Source organism: Panthera onca, chromosome B3, assembly GCF_046562875.1.
Source record: "Panthera onca isolate mPanOnc1 chromosome B3, mPanOnc1 haplotype 2, whole genome shotgun sequence".
NCBI lineage: Eukaryota > Metazoa > Chordata > Mammalia > Carnivora > Felidae > Panthera > Panthera onca.
In genome coordinates, this window is record NC_138344.1 from 138,491,464 (window position 1) to 138,502,341 (window position 10,878).

Consider the following 10,878-nt stretch of genomic DNA (forward strand, 5'->3'; position numbering starts at 1 on the left):
CTGGGTTAGTGGCCGTGTTTTGAGCCCTGGAGATGTGCTCAGATCTGAGTGTTAGGACAGTCACCGTGGCGACAGTTGGGAGGAGGGGTTGGAGGTGGTGCAGTTAGAAGCTGGGAGACCTTGAGGAGACTCCTAAGACGTCGCCGGGGGCCGTGGCAACCTGGATAAGGAGGAGGGGACAGATCGGAAGGCAGCTTAACTCAAATTCCTTTGTCTAGAATCCACCCGAAAATTACTTCAGTTCCCCTTTAGAATTGCGTCTGTGCAACAACACCTTAATATTTTGCCCTCAGCAAAGATTACGTGATGCTCTAAGAAAAGCCACCCAAGGAACATCACTGCATTTTTTTTGTAAAATGACTATTGGGGACATCATTCATTACGCTGCTCAATGCCACTTATGCAAATGTCCCTGTGACAAATGCATCCTAGGGCACCGGGCCAAGAGAAACTGGTCCTCCTGACACGCAGGCTGGATCCTACCTCTAGACGGGAAGAACCCCTTGGCCTGCGGTCCTTCCCTCTGGACTCCACGTGCTGGGGAGCTGAGAGGGCAGTTTGGGGCTTAATTTCTGGAGTGTTACCTGGGCCACTGTACCCCTCTCTCGATCTAAGGGTATTCTATTTTTATTGTACGCTGCCTTTGGGAAATGGAGGTGGAGAGGAACCCAGGGATCAAGTCTGTCAATGATAAATGGTTCAATACACCTTCTGGCAGCATAACACGGAGCCTGTATGTTTCCGGAACACCATTTCCCAAACCCTGTTCCGTGGCATACGGAGGTTCCAGAGGAGGGAGCATCATCACAGCCGGTGACATTTTTCCTGTTCGGTGTATTTCAAAGTAAAATGTTAGAAAAAGGCTAAGCTTACCGATAGAGCTGTTCTAATAATTAGAGAGAGGCTGGATGGCGTAACAGCCCCAAGTGCGGGCTCTGGGCCCAGCATCTTCAGGCACAACCTGACCTGAGAAATGCCTTGACCTCTTTGCGACTCGGTTTCTTCGTCTGCAAAATGGCACGGACGCAAGGACCTGCGTCAGAGAGGTAGACCCATGCCCGCCACGCGGTGACCCTGGGACCTGTGGTGGCTTTCCTTTCTAAGTGATCATCTGCCTTTGAGAAGGGGTCTCCCCCGCCACCTGAAAGCGCTGCGAGGTCACGTGACAGATGGGGGCGGGGGGGGGGGGGGGGAAGCGCGCTGTTCCCCAGCAGTTTGCGCAGTTGCCTCTCCCGCTGCCAAGCTGTGTGTTTTCTTTTTGACAATGGCTGGTCTTTGTCGTGCATTCTATCTCATAATTTTGACATTTATCGGTGCAGTTATTCCCTGTTTACTTTATATTAAGCGTATGGATCACATTTTGATCATTTCTTACCAGAATTAATTCATCCGTGAGACCATTTTTGGGCTGTCTCCTTTAATGTAAACGATACCGCATGAGCTTCTGTCGGCACCCCGACAAAGCACTGCGAGTTAAATACTATTCGTGGTCAGACGGCTTTGGGAAATGCTGCCCCAGGTCACACTTTAGTTGCGCATCGAAGTCTTAGAGCAAGGTTGCTATGTAGACTCAGGTACAGCTCTAGACAACTTGGCCCTTCAAACCATCACCGCTGTTTATAATGAAAATTGGATCTTATATAAGCCTCTGGTGTTTTTACCAGGGACAATCGTTCTACCGCCTTTTTTTTTTTTTTTGTGAGCTTATTTATTCATTTTGAGAGAGACAGAGACAACACAGATGGGGGGTGCGCAGAGAGAGAGAGAGAGAGGGAGAGAGAATCCCCAGCAGGCTCCACGCTGCCAGAGCAGAGCCTGATGTGGGGCTCAAACTCAAGAAACTGTGAGATCACGACCTGAGCCGAAAGCAAGAGTCGGATGCTTAACCAACTGAGCCACCCAGGTGCCTCTACAGAAACACCACCTTAAAATAATGCCTGTGCTTATCATTTCTTTTTTTTTTTTTTTAATTTTTTTTTCAACGTTTTTTATTTATTTTTGGGACAGAGAGAGACAGAGCATGAATGGGGGAGGGGCAGAGAGAGAGGGAGACACAGAATCGGAAACAGGCTCCAGGCTCCGAGCCATCAGCCCAGAGCCTGACGCGGGGCTCGAACTCACGGACCGCGAGATCGTGACCTGGCTGAAGTCGGACGCTTAACCGACTGCGCCACCCAGGTGCCCCTATCATTTCTTCATTCATCTATTTAACAATTATTTCCTGAGTCCCTCGTATGTGCCAGGTTCTATGCTACGCATTGGCGGTATTGAGTTCTGTCTTCCACGTTCCAGATCTGGGCTGTCCAACATGGTAGCCATAAGCCACATGTGGCTTCTGAGCACTTGAAACGTGGCTAGTCTGAACTGTGATTTGCTGGCCATGTCAAACGTCAAAGACTTAGCGTGAGAGAGAACACAAAATGTTTTTAAAACAATACATATTTTACATAGTATTTATTATGTATTAAAATATTTAATACTACGATTTAAATAATTAATATTGGTCACATGTTGAAATGATAATATTTTGGATCTATCAGATTAAAAAACGTTCACTGTTAGAATTAATTTCACCTGCCCTTTTTTTTTTTTTTTTGTACTTTTTCAATGCAGCTACTGGAAACATTTTAGATTACAAATGTGCTCACATTCTATTTCTATCTGACAGCACTGGTCTACAAGGTGTGTAGACATGTAATCGGTTAATTATAAAACAACAAAGGGAGTGCAATAGTTTTCCGCATCTGACATGGGGAGGCCACCCCAGAGGCAGGAAGGGGAGGTCAGCAGAGTCTCCAGCTGCGTGTGGGGGCTTGAGGTGCTAACTGGGGTTGGGGTGAGGAGGTTAGAGTTGGAACCCAGGGCACCGAGAGGGAGCACGACCATACTGGGATCCAATGGTGGTTTGAGGGTGTACAAGTCAGCTTTTGCCGTGTAACAAACAGTCACAAAACCCCACAAAGATGTACGAGAATGTGCACTTGTTTCTGCAGATTGGCTGGGGTTCTGCTGATCTATGCTGGGCTTGGCTTCTCTCTGAGGATTGGATTCAGGTCTACTCCAGGAGTGTTCATGTCAGGGCCCAGGCTGAAGGGGCAGCAACTAGCCGGGGGGAGCAGTCGTGCAATGCACGGGGTGCAAGAGGCAATCCCAGTTGTGCAAGGGCTGTTCGACCCTCAGCTCAGTCACATCGGCTAACATCCCAGCAGCCACAGCAAGTCACATGGCTCGGGCCAGATTCCGCAGCAGGGAAGTGTTCTCTGCCCTTGTGCACCGCGAGGCCAGAGCAAGTCATAATGGCCAAGCCCTACATCTGTTGGACAGAGGGAAATTCTCCTTCCTCAGAGGTGGGGGGGGGGGGCAGGGGAGGTGGGGAGGGAGTGCATTGGGTGGAACAATAATCGAATCTATCGATGTGGGGGCACGATTAGAGGTGGGGTGGGGCTCCTGATCCCAGCACAGATGGGCTTTGTTTTGCTGACATAGCGCTTCTTTTCGTTTTCTTTTCAAGGAGAAATTCGAATGGCCTTCAGAGAAGCACGTGTTCTCACGCTCGGCACGGGCCAGGCGCTCACGTTGGTCTCCCGTGTCATCAGATCACCTGCCTGGCACGCGGGTGGCAGCTGTTGGGGAAGCAGCTGCAGCTTGCTTTCAGCGGCCACGCAGCGTGGGTGCCGCGCTGGGTCCCTGCGGCCGCTGTACCAATCACTGCACGTTCGGTGGCTAGAACAACAGAAACTTCTTTTCTCACCGTTCCGGAGGCCAGAAGTTTGGAATCAAGGATGCCAGCAGGGCTGGTTGCTTTAAGGGCCCTGAGTGAGACTGTTCCCTGCCTGTCTCCCGGCTTCCGGGGACGGCCAGTCATCCTTCGTGTGCTTTGGCTCATGGCTGCGTCCTCCCATCTCTGCCCACATCTTCACACGGCCTTCTCCCTGTGTCTTCCGGGATCCCTGTGTCAAGTTCGCCTCTCCGTTCTGTTCTAAGGACGCCAGTCCTGAATCCAGGAGGACCTCATCTTGACGTCGGGAATGTAATTGCATCGGCAAAGACCCTGTTCCCACATACGGTCACACTCCCAGGTCCCAGGGGTTAGGAGTTGAACGTACCTTCTCGAGGGAGCACAATCCAACCCAGTACAGGTGGATTGCCAGGTGGGCCAAGGAGAGCAAAGCAGGGCGGTGGTGGAGATACTGTCCGCTCTCCTGGGGGTGGGGGCTGGGGCGAGCTCTGCGGGGAGAAGCCCTTGAGGTGGGGCTTGAAGACCGGATGGAGTTTGGGGGAGGGGAGAGAGGCCATGGCAGGAGAGGAATAACCAAACCACAGAAGCGCGAAAGAGCCTTGGGGGCCCCCCGGGGGGGGGGGTGTCCTGACTGGCTTGCCATGGCTGGAGCACAGGATGTGGAAGGGGGGGCCAGGGAAAGGGCAGGTGACTAGGCAGGGCTTCAGATGTCGGATGACGGTGTTTCCCTTTTCTCAGGAGCACGCAGAGGAAATGAATGCCTAACTGTACGTTTTCGTGGCTTTATTTGCAAGACCCTTGGTGGAAGGGGCAGAGCCTGGCTGGTTGCTCGCCAGCTGAATCTCGTGTCCTCCTGGGCGCACAGCGAACCACGTGTCCCAGGCTCCCCTGCGGTTAGGGGACCGTGTGAATTCTGGCCGGGGGGAAAAGGGAAGCAAGCTGTGCCACTTCTGGACCTGGCCACGGAAATCGGCCACGCAACCCTGCCTGCTCGCTCCTTTCCCTGACGTGCCCGCCAGCCGCAGATGGGATAGTGGGGGGGCTCTGAGCCCACACAGAAGGGCCTGGGAGTGTCAGTGAGTGCACAGAGCCAAGTTCCCCGTGAACCTGTGTGGGGCTGCATCGTGTGGGAAACCACGGAGATCTGGGAGTTTACAACTTCTAACGGTTGCCAGGGCAGGGTCCCCTACAGACAACCGAGGCCCGCGAGGCCAAGTCTGTGGGACTGAAGAACGGGGGCCAGAGGGAGGGCTGGCCTGGTTAGTAATGCAGCTTGGGTTAGGTGCACAGCGGGACCATGAGAAGGTGTCGGGACTCCGTATGGGAGCCAACCCCGTGGCGGGACCCGCTTGCTGCTAGGTGAGGGCGGCTGTGTGGCGAGAAGGTGTGCCGGGGGGTCCTAACACAGGAATGAACTAGCGACAAGCCCTTCCGGAGGCAGCAGTTGTCTTCCATTCATTCATTCACTCATTCATTCATTCATTCATTCAGCCAGGGGGAGCCTCTAACACTCCCGGCCCCGGCCTCCGAGCCATCGCCAGTGTGCGGACAGAGGGCGCCGATGGGAGTGGAGGAGTCTCTAGGCGACGTCCGTCCAGAACCCCGAGGCAAGGTGGTTCTGATCACAGCCCTGATGTGGACCCCTCCCTCACCTCCAGAATGACTCAGAGGGCTCTCTCCAGCTGCAAAACTGGGCTCCACTGATTTACCGGTGACGGCCGCCTCTGTCCCTCTTCCTTGGGTAGGACCATGTCGTGGTCTGGTCCCTTTGTGCTCAGGGGCCAGCAGGCTCTCGGTGGATGTGGAATGCAATAATACCCGATTATTTTAGCGGCGTCTGTGTTGGTGCCCACTGGTAGCTCGAGGACACACATATGCACACACACACACACATGCACACAGCCCATGGGGTCTGGCAGATGCAATTAGCCTCTGGGTCCTTCAGAATTAGATGCAGGTGGCTAATTGTCCATGCCAGGAGGCAACTGTGGGCACATTAGTCACGTCTCTCCCCCCACCCCGGGCCTAATAATGGGTGGGGAATCTGAGGTGGGGGAGGGAGAAAATCCGATGGGGCTCCGTCTCTCCCTTAGCCCCGTGCTCTTATGGGCAGCTCTGGTGGGAGTGCCTGTCCTCTGGGCCCGGGGAGGGTTTCCAGGGCAGGGGAGGACGAGGGGGGCAGCTCTTCTGAGGATGCTCGGGCTCCTTTCCTCCGCTTCCCCACCCCCCCGGGCACACTGGAGTCCCCGCGTCCCAGTCTACTAATGATGCCAACCCCCTGCTTTTGCGTAGCTTGTTAGGGTTCTCAAAGCCCCTTTGCAGACATCATTGCCTCCAACAGCCCCGCTGGGAGGGGCTGTGGTTCTCACACCTCACTTTCCAGATGAGGAAGTGAAGGTCCACCTGGCCATGAGCCCAGGCCTGGGACTCCCGGCCTTTGTCCTTCGTCTCCTTTTTCCCCTTGCCATGGGCAGAGTGGCAGCCCTCCCCCCTCCCCCCCCCCCCGCCCCCGGCAGGGGCCAGAGAGAGCTGCTTAGAGCCAAGTGGGTTGGGGAAGTTCCTGATGCAAAGTTTACCTCTGCAACTTTTAACCACTTATTTAATGAAGCATCGAAGGTCTTCCCTGTCCAAGACCTGTTCAAGGAGCCCTGGGAGTCCGGAGATGGAGTGGGTGCCATCCCGCCTTCTAAGGAGTTTACGGTCCGGTAGAGAGAATAAGACACGAACATAATATCCATCCTCCCAGCCAGAATGCCTCCCTCATGAGCCTCCTAAACTATGGGGCAACTTTGGTCATTTCTCCTTGTCTCTCTGGGCCTCAGTTTCCCGAGCTGCGAAAGTAGGGTGTTGAGCCTCACCACGTCTCCGGCTCTGACCAGTTCTTCCAACGGATTTCCAACAGTGCAACGGGATCAAGAAACACATAATTCCTATGACTGGGGAGGAGGAACCGAGGAAGGGGGTGTACCAGGAAGCGTATCTGATTTGGTTTTGGCAGGTAGGATTTCAGCAGAGGAGAGGGCAGAGCAGGCCTGTATTCTCTAGGCTCTGCTCAAACTTGCTTTTGGTTGCAAATAGTGGAAACCTAACTCTGAGGGCGTCAAAAGGAATATACTGGCTAGCAAATCGTGGTAGCCTATCTCTAAAAATGCGCTTCGTAGCGAATCAAGCCTCTCGGTACACATGCCTTGTATAGGCGCCTCCCCCTTGAATCTGAGCTGACCCAGAAGCTTGCTTGTAACCTGAAGTGGCAGAAATGATGCTTCCCGGCTTCTGAGACAGAAGTGTTATAGACTCCACCTTCTCTTGGAACGACTCATCCCAAGGAAAGCCAGACATCGTATGAAGTTCAACTCTGCTGAGACCTCCAGGCTGTGAGGAAGTCCAAACGAGCCATGTGGAGAGGCAGCATAGAGAGAGATGCCTGGCCAGCCCCCAGGTGGTCCACCTACACTAACCTAGTCAACCAGATGCGTTAGGGAAGATGCCACTTTGCACATTGTTTGACATCTGAATACCACAACGTGAACAACCCCAAGTCAGAACCACCTAGCTGACTCCATGAACCCACGGAACCATGACAACAGTGATACGTTACTGTCTGAAGCCACTCAATTTTGAGATGGTTTGCTATATACAGCAATAGATGACCAGAACACGTATAGGATGCAGAAGTCCAAGGAGGTCTAGAGGTGTGGCTGGATCCAGAAGCTCAAATAATATTGCCGGATCTTGTTTTTCTCTCTTTTTCATGTTTTGTTCTCTTCTGTACTGGCTTCTTCCTAAACCACCTCTCTCCACTGATATTCCCCAGAACTTCCAGACTTGTATCACCCCTGCTACCAGCAAGACAAGGAACACACCTGCTCTGTCTCAGTAGGTACACAAAATTCTCGAAATACGTTCCATTAGCCTAGTCACGTGATCTTCCTTCACGTTAAGGGTGCAGAAGGAGGGTTCTCCACCCCTAGAAGCAGGGCTAGGTATCAGTCCAAGCCAAACAGTGGCTTCAGCGTGGGGTCTTTAAGGGGGCTATTACCAAAGGGGTTGGGGAAACGGACCCTGGAGAGGCACAAAATAGACACTCATTCCGGTCACCTTGTGTGAGATAACGTAACTTCCCTAAATCTTTGTTTCCTTCCGGTTTTAGCAAAATTCAGGAAATAACCCCTGTCTTGCCCAACCCATCGTGAGGCTCAGGGTTGAGAACCACAAGGTGGGGAGACTGTGAGAGCTGTCCGCGGAAGCCCTCTGGAAGAGGCGATCATCAGCGCTCATGGCAACGTAAGGATACCTTAAAGGCTGAATAAAGCAGGACAAGACGTGGCTCTCCCAAACCCAAATCCTATTTCCAGATCAGTAGGCAGAAGGTTGTGTCCCCAGACACGCTGCTCTGTAGGAGTCCTTTCCCCCGCATTAATTGGGTCCTGCATTTCCATGCCCTAGCCGAGCCTGGGTCATCTAAGGATTTCCTGAAATTGAGATCCCAGCTTGAAGTAGGGGTGAGGTGAAGCACCATTTACTGGAAGGAGGAGTTCAGGTTTTCCCTGAATCTGCAGAGGCACCAGGGACATGGCACAGGAGGCCCCAATCCGGGATGATCCATTTTACTTGAGGGCATATATGTAATTTTCTCTCTGGCCATTGCTATCAAGAGGCCCCGAACGTATCGAAAGAAAAGGGACTTTTCCATTAGTCAAAGGCACAGGGCAAAAACACATAGCAATATAAAAAATAAAAAAGACTCAATGCTGGAAGTAAGAAAACCAACACTTTTTCAATTGCGAAAGCAATTCAGTTCTTGAAATCTAGTGTGGCACTGACATAGTATCATTCATTCATCCGTTCACTTATTCATTCGCCTAGCCATCCACCCACTGACCTTTTCACGTAGCTAACAGTGTACCTGGTCACACCCATCCATACCAGCCTGAGTCAGAGAAAAGGTCCAATGCCTGGGAAAGGCCTAGAGAGAAATTCTTAGAGCAGAGAAACAGTTAAAATAAATCAAAATAAAATCGGAGTTGGCTGTGATGCTTATTCTTAATGACACACAAGAAACTATAAACCAGCCAGGCTACATAATTGACCACTGAGGATTTTTTCGCTCTCAGTCAGTTTGAGATGTACCGAATCCAATATCATATCAGTGATTTGATTTGTTAATAATCAAATTGCAAATACCTTTTCATTTGGCTTCAAAAAGCAAACAGCCATTCGGAATAATTTTTATGGGTCTTGGAAAGCAATATAAACTTAAAATATTGTGTTTGCAAGTCCTATCGGCATGACCATATTATAATTTATATTGGCCTATTTTGATGTACAGTGGCATAATGAAACTTTAAAAAATATATTCTGCAAAGCTGCATCTAAGCCCACGCCGGCAGCACAGATTAATGTAAGAACATCATGGGGATTCTTTGCATATTTTCTTAAGGAGATTTCTAGAGCATGATTGTTCCACTCACCAAAACTTTAACTGAAGCAGGGCTTGCCAAGTCTTGCAGAGTTTTGCCTCCTGTCACCTTTGCAGACCCCCGGTCTGCCACCCCTCCTCCTGCTCCCACGCACCCCCACCCCTGCCCTACTGCTTACAGTGTTCCAGACACCTTGTGTATGTTCGTTTCTGTGTTCAGCGTCCTCTTGCTTCTATGTGGAATGTCCGTCCTCTCTTCCCTGCTTGGGGACTATCTCATAGACATTCTGCAGCTCCTGGCTAAAATGTCATCCCTGCTGGGAACTCTCTCTCGCACTCCCCGCACTTATTACTTCCCTTCTCCCACAGCAATTTGAAGGGGACTCTCTTACAGCACTTGTCACAGTGTGTTGTTGTTATATGTTTACACACAGGAGTGTCTCGACCAAGATATGTTCAATTTGAAAGCCCCAATGCCGACCACTGCGGCGCATAATACATGCTCAATAAGTGTTTGTGGAATGGACGGATGGGGGTGTGGATGGATGAATGGGTGGGTGGATGGACTGAAGGCACAGATCCTCCTAGAAGATAATATTTTCTTTGGCTTTGAGAGCATTCAGGCACAGGCTGTAGAGAGCCTTCAGGAACTAGATAGGTTGTCAGACAAACTAATCTGTTGGATTTTTTCCAACCGGAGAGCCCCTGATTTCATTATACTCCTGTAGGGTTTTGTCTCAGCACAGAAATGCAGTAGAGACTGATTTTACTTTCAGAACTTTAGAAATCTTTTGTCTCTTGTAATAGATAGATGTGTGAGGTTCCCAATTACAGATGAATGAGAAAGAAGGGAAGGAATAGTATTTACTGAATGCCTACTATATACCAAGCATGGAGTTAGGCATTTTCCAATCATTTTCTCCTTTAATCTTCATGACAATCCTATGAAGAAGTGTTATTTTCATTTTGTAAACAAGGAACTGAGTCTCCAAATCTTTTGTATTTTAGCCACTTTATTGAAATCTCACACCATTTCTAGTACTTTTTAGCAGGAAAGCAGATAATATTGCCTACACATGATGGAAATTTTAATTTTCCTTTCTAATATTTATTTTTATTTTATTTTTGAGAGAGCGCGCAAGCACAAGTCGGGGGGAGGGAGGGGCAGGAGGAGAGAGAGGATCTTAAGCAGGTTCCACACTGCGCATAGACCCTGTTGGAGGGCCCAATCCCCAGACCCTGGGATCCATGACCCGAGCCAAAAGCGAGAGTCAGATGCTCAACCAACTGGGCCACCCAGGCGGCCCTCTAATATTTATTATTTTATTTTCACCTAATTGCTAGGACATCCAGCAAAATGTTGAACAATAAAGAAGACTGCAGGTATCCTTTCCTTGTTTCTGATTTTAATGGGGAATGCTTTTATGATTCACGATTGGAAATTATGTTTGTCACGATTTATGCATTCACGTACTAGTTAGGGCATTGGCTAAATGGCACAACAAAGAGAGTCTAGAATGCTGTGGCTTAAGTGAGATAGAAGCTAATTTCTCTCTCACGTAAGAGTTCACAGCGATAGTCCAGGGCTGGTTTTGCCAGCCTCCATAGGTAGCTTCCACACTTCCGCCAGTCATTGCCATTTTCCATCCAGCTGGAAGGGGAAAAGGGATCTCAAAGGAAAACTGTTCTCTTTTTAGCAATTGTAGGGATCATTTCCACT

At 50.4% G+C, this 10,878-nt stretch overlaps 1 long non-coding RNA gene across 1 annotated transcript in view; it reads left to right on the forward strand.

Annotated features, from left to right (window-relative positions):
• Positions 1-10,130, forward strand: part of LOC144616616 (uncharacterized) — a 37,800-nt gene extending 27,670 nt beyond the window's left edge. The window contains exon 3 of the long non-coding RNA XR_013555965.2: positions 3,512-10,130. This is a non-coding gene — a long non-coding RNA (uncharacterized LOC144616616). The remainder of the gene's footprint in view (positions 1-3,511) is intronic.
• Positions 10,131-10,878: the final 748 nt, after the last annotated feature.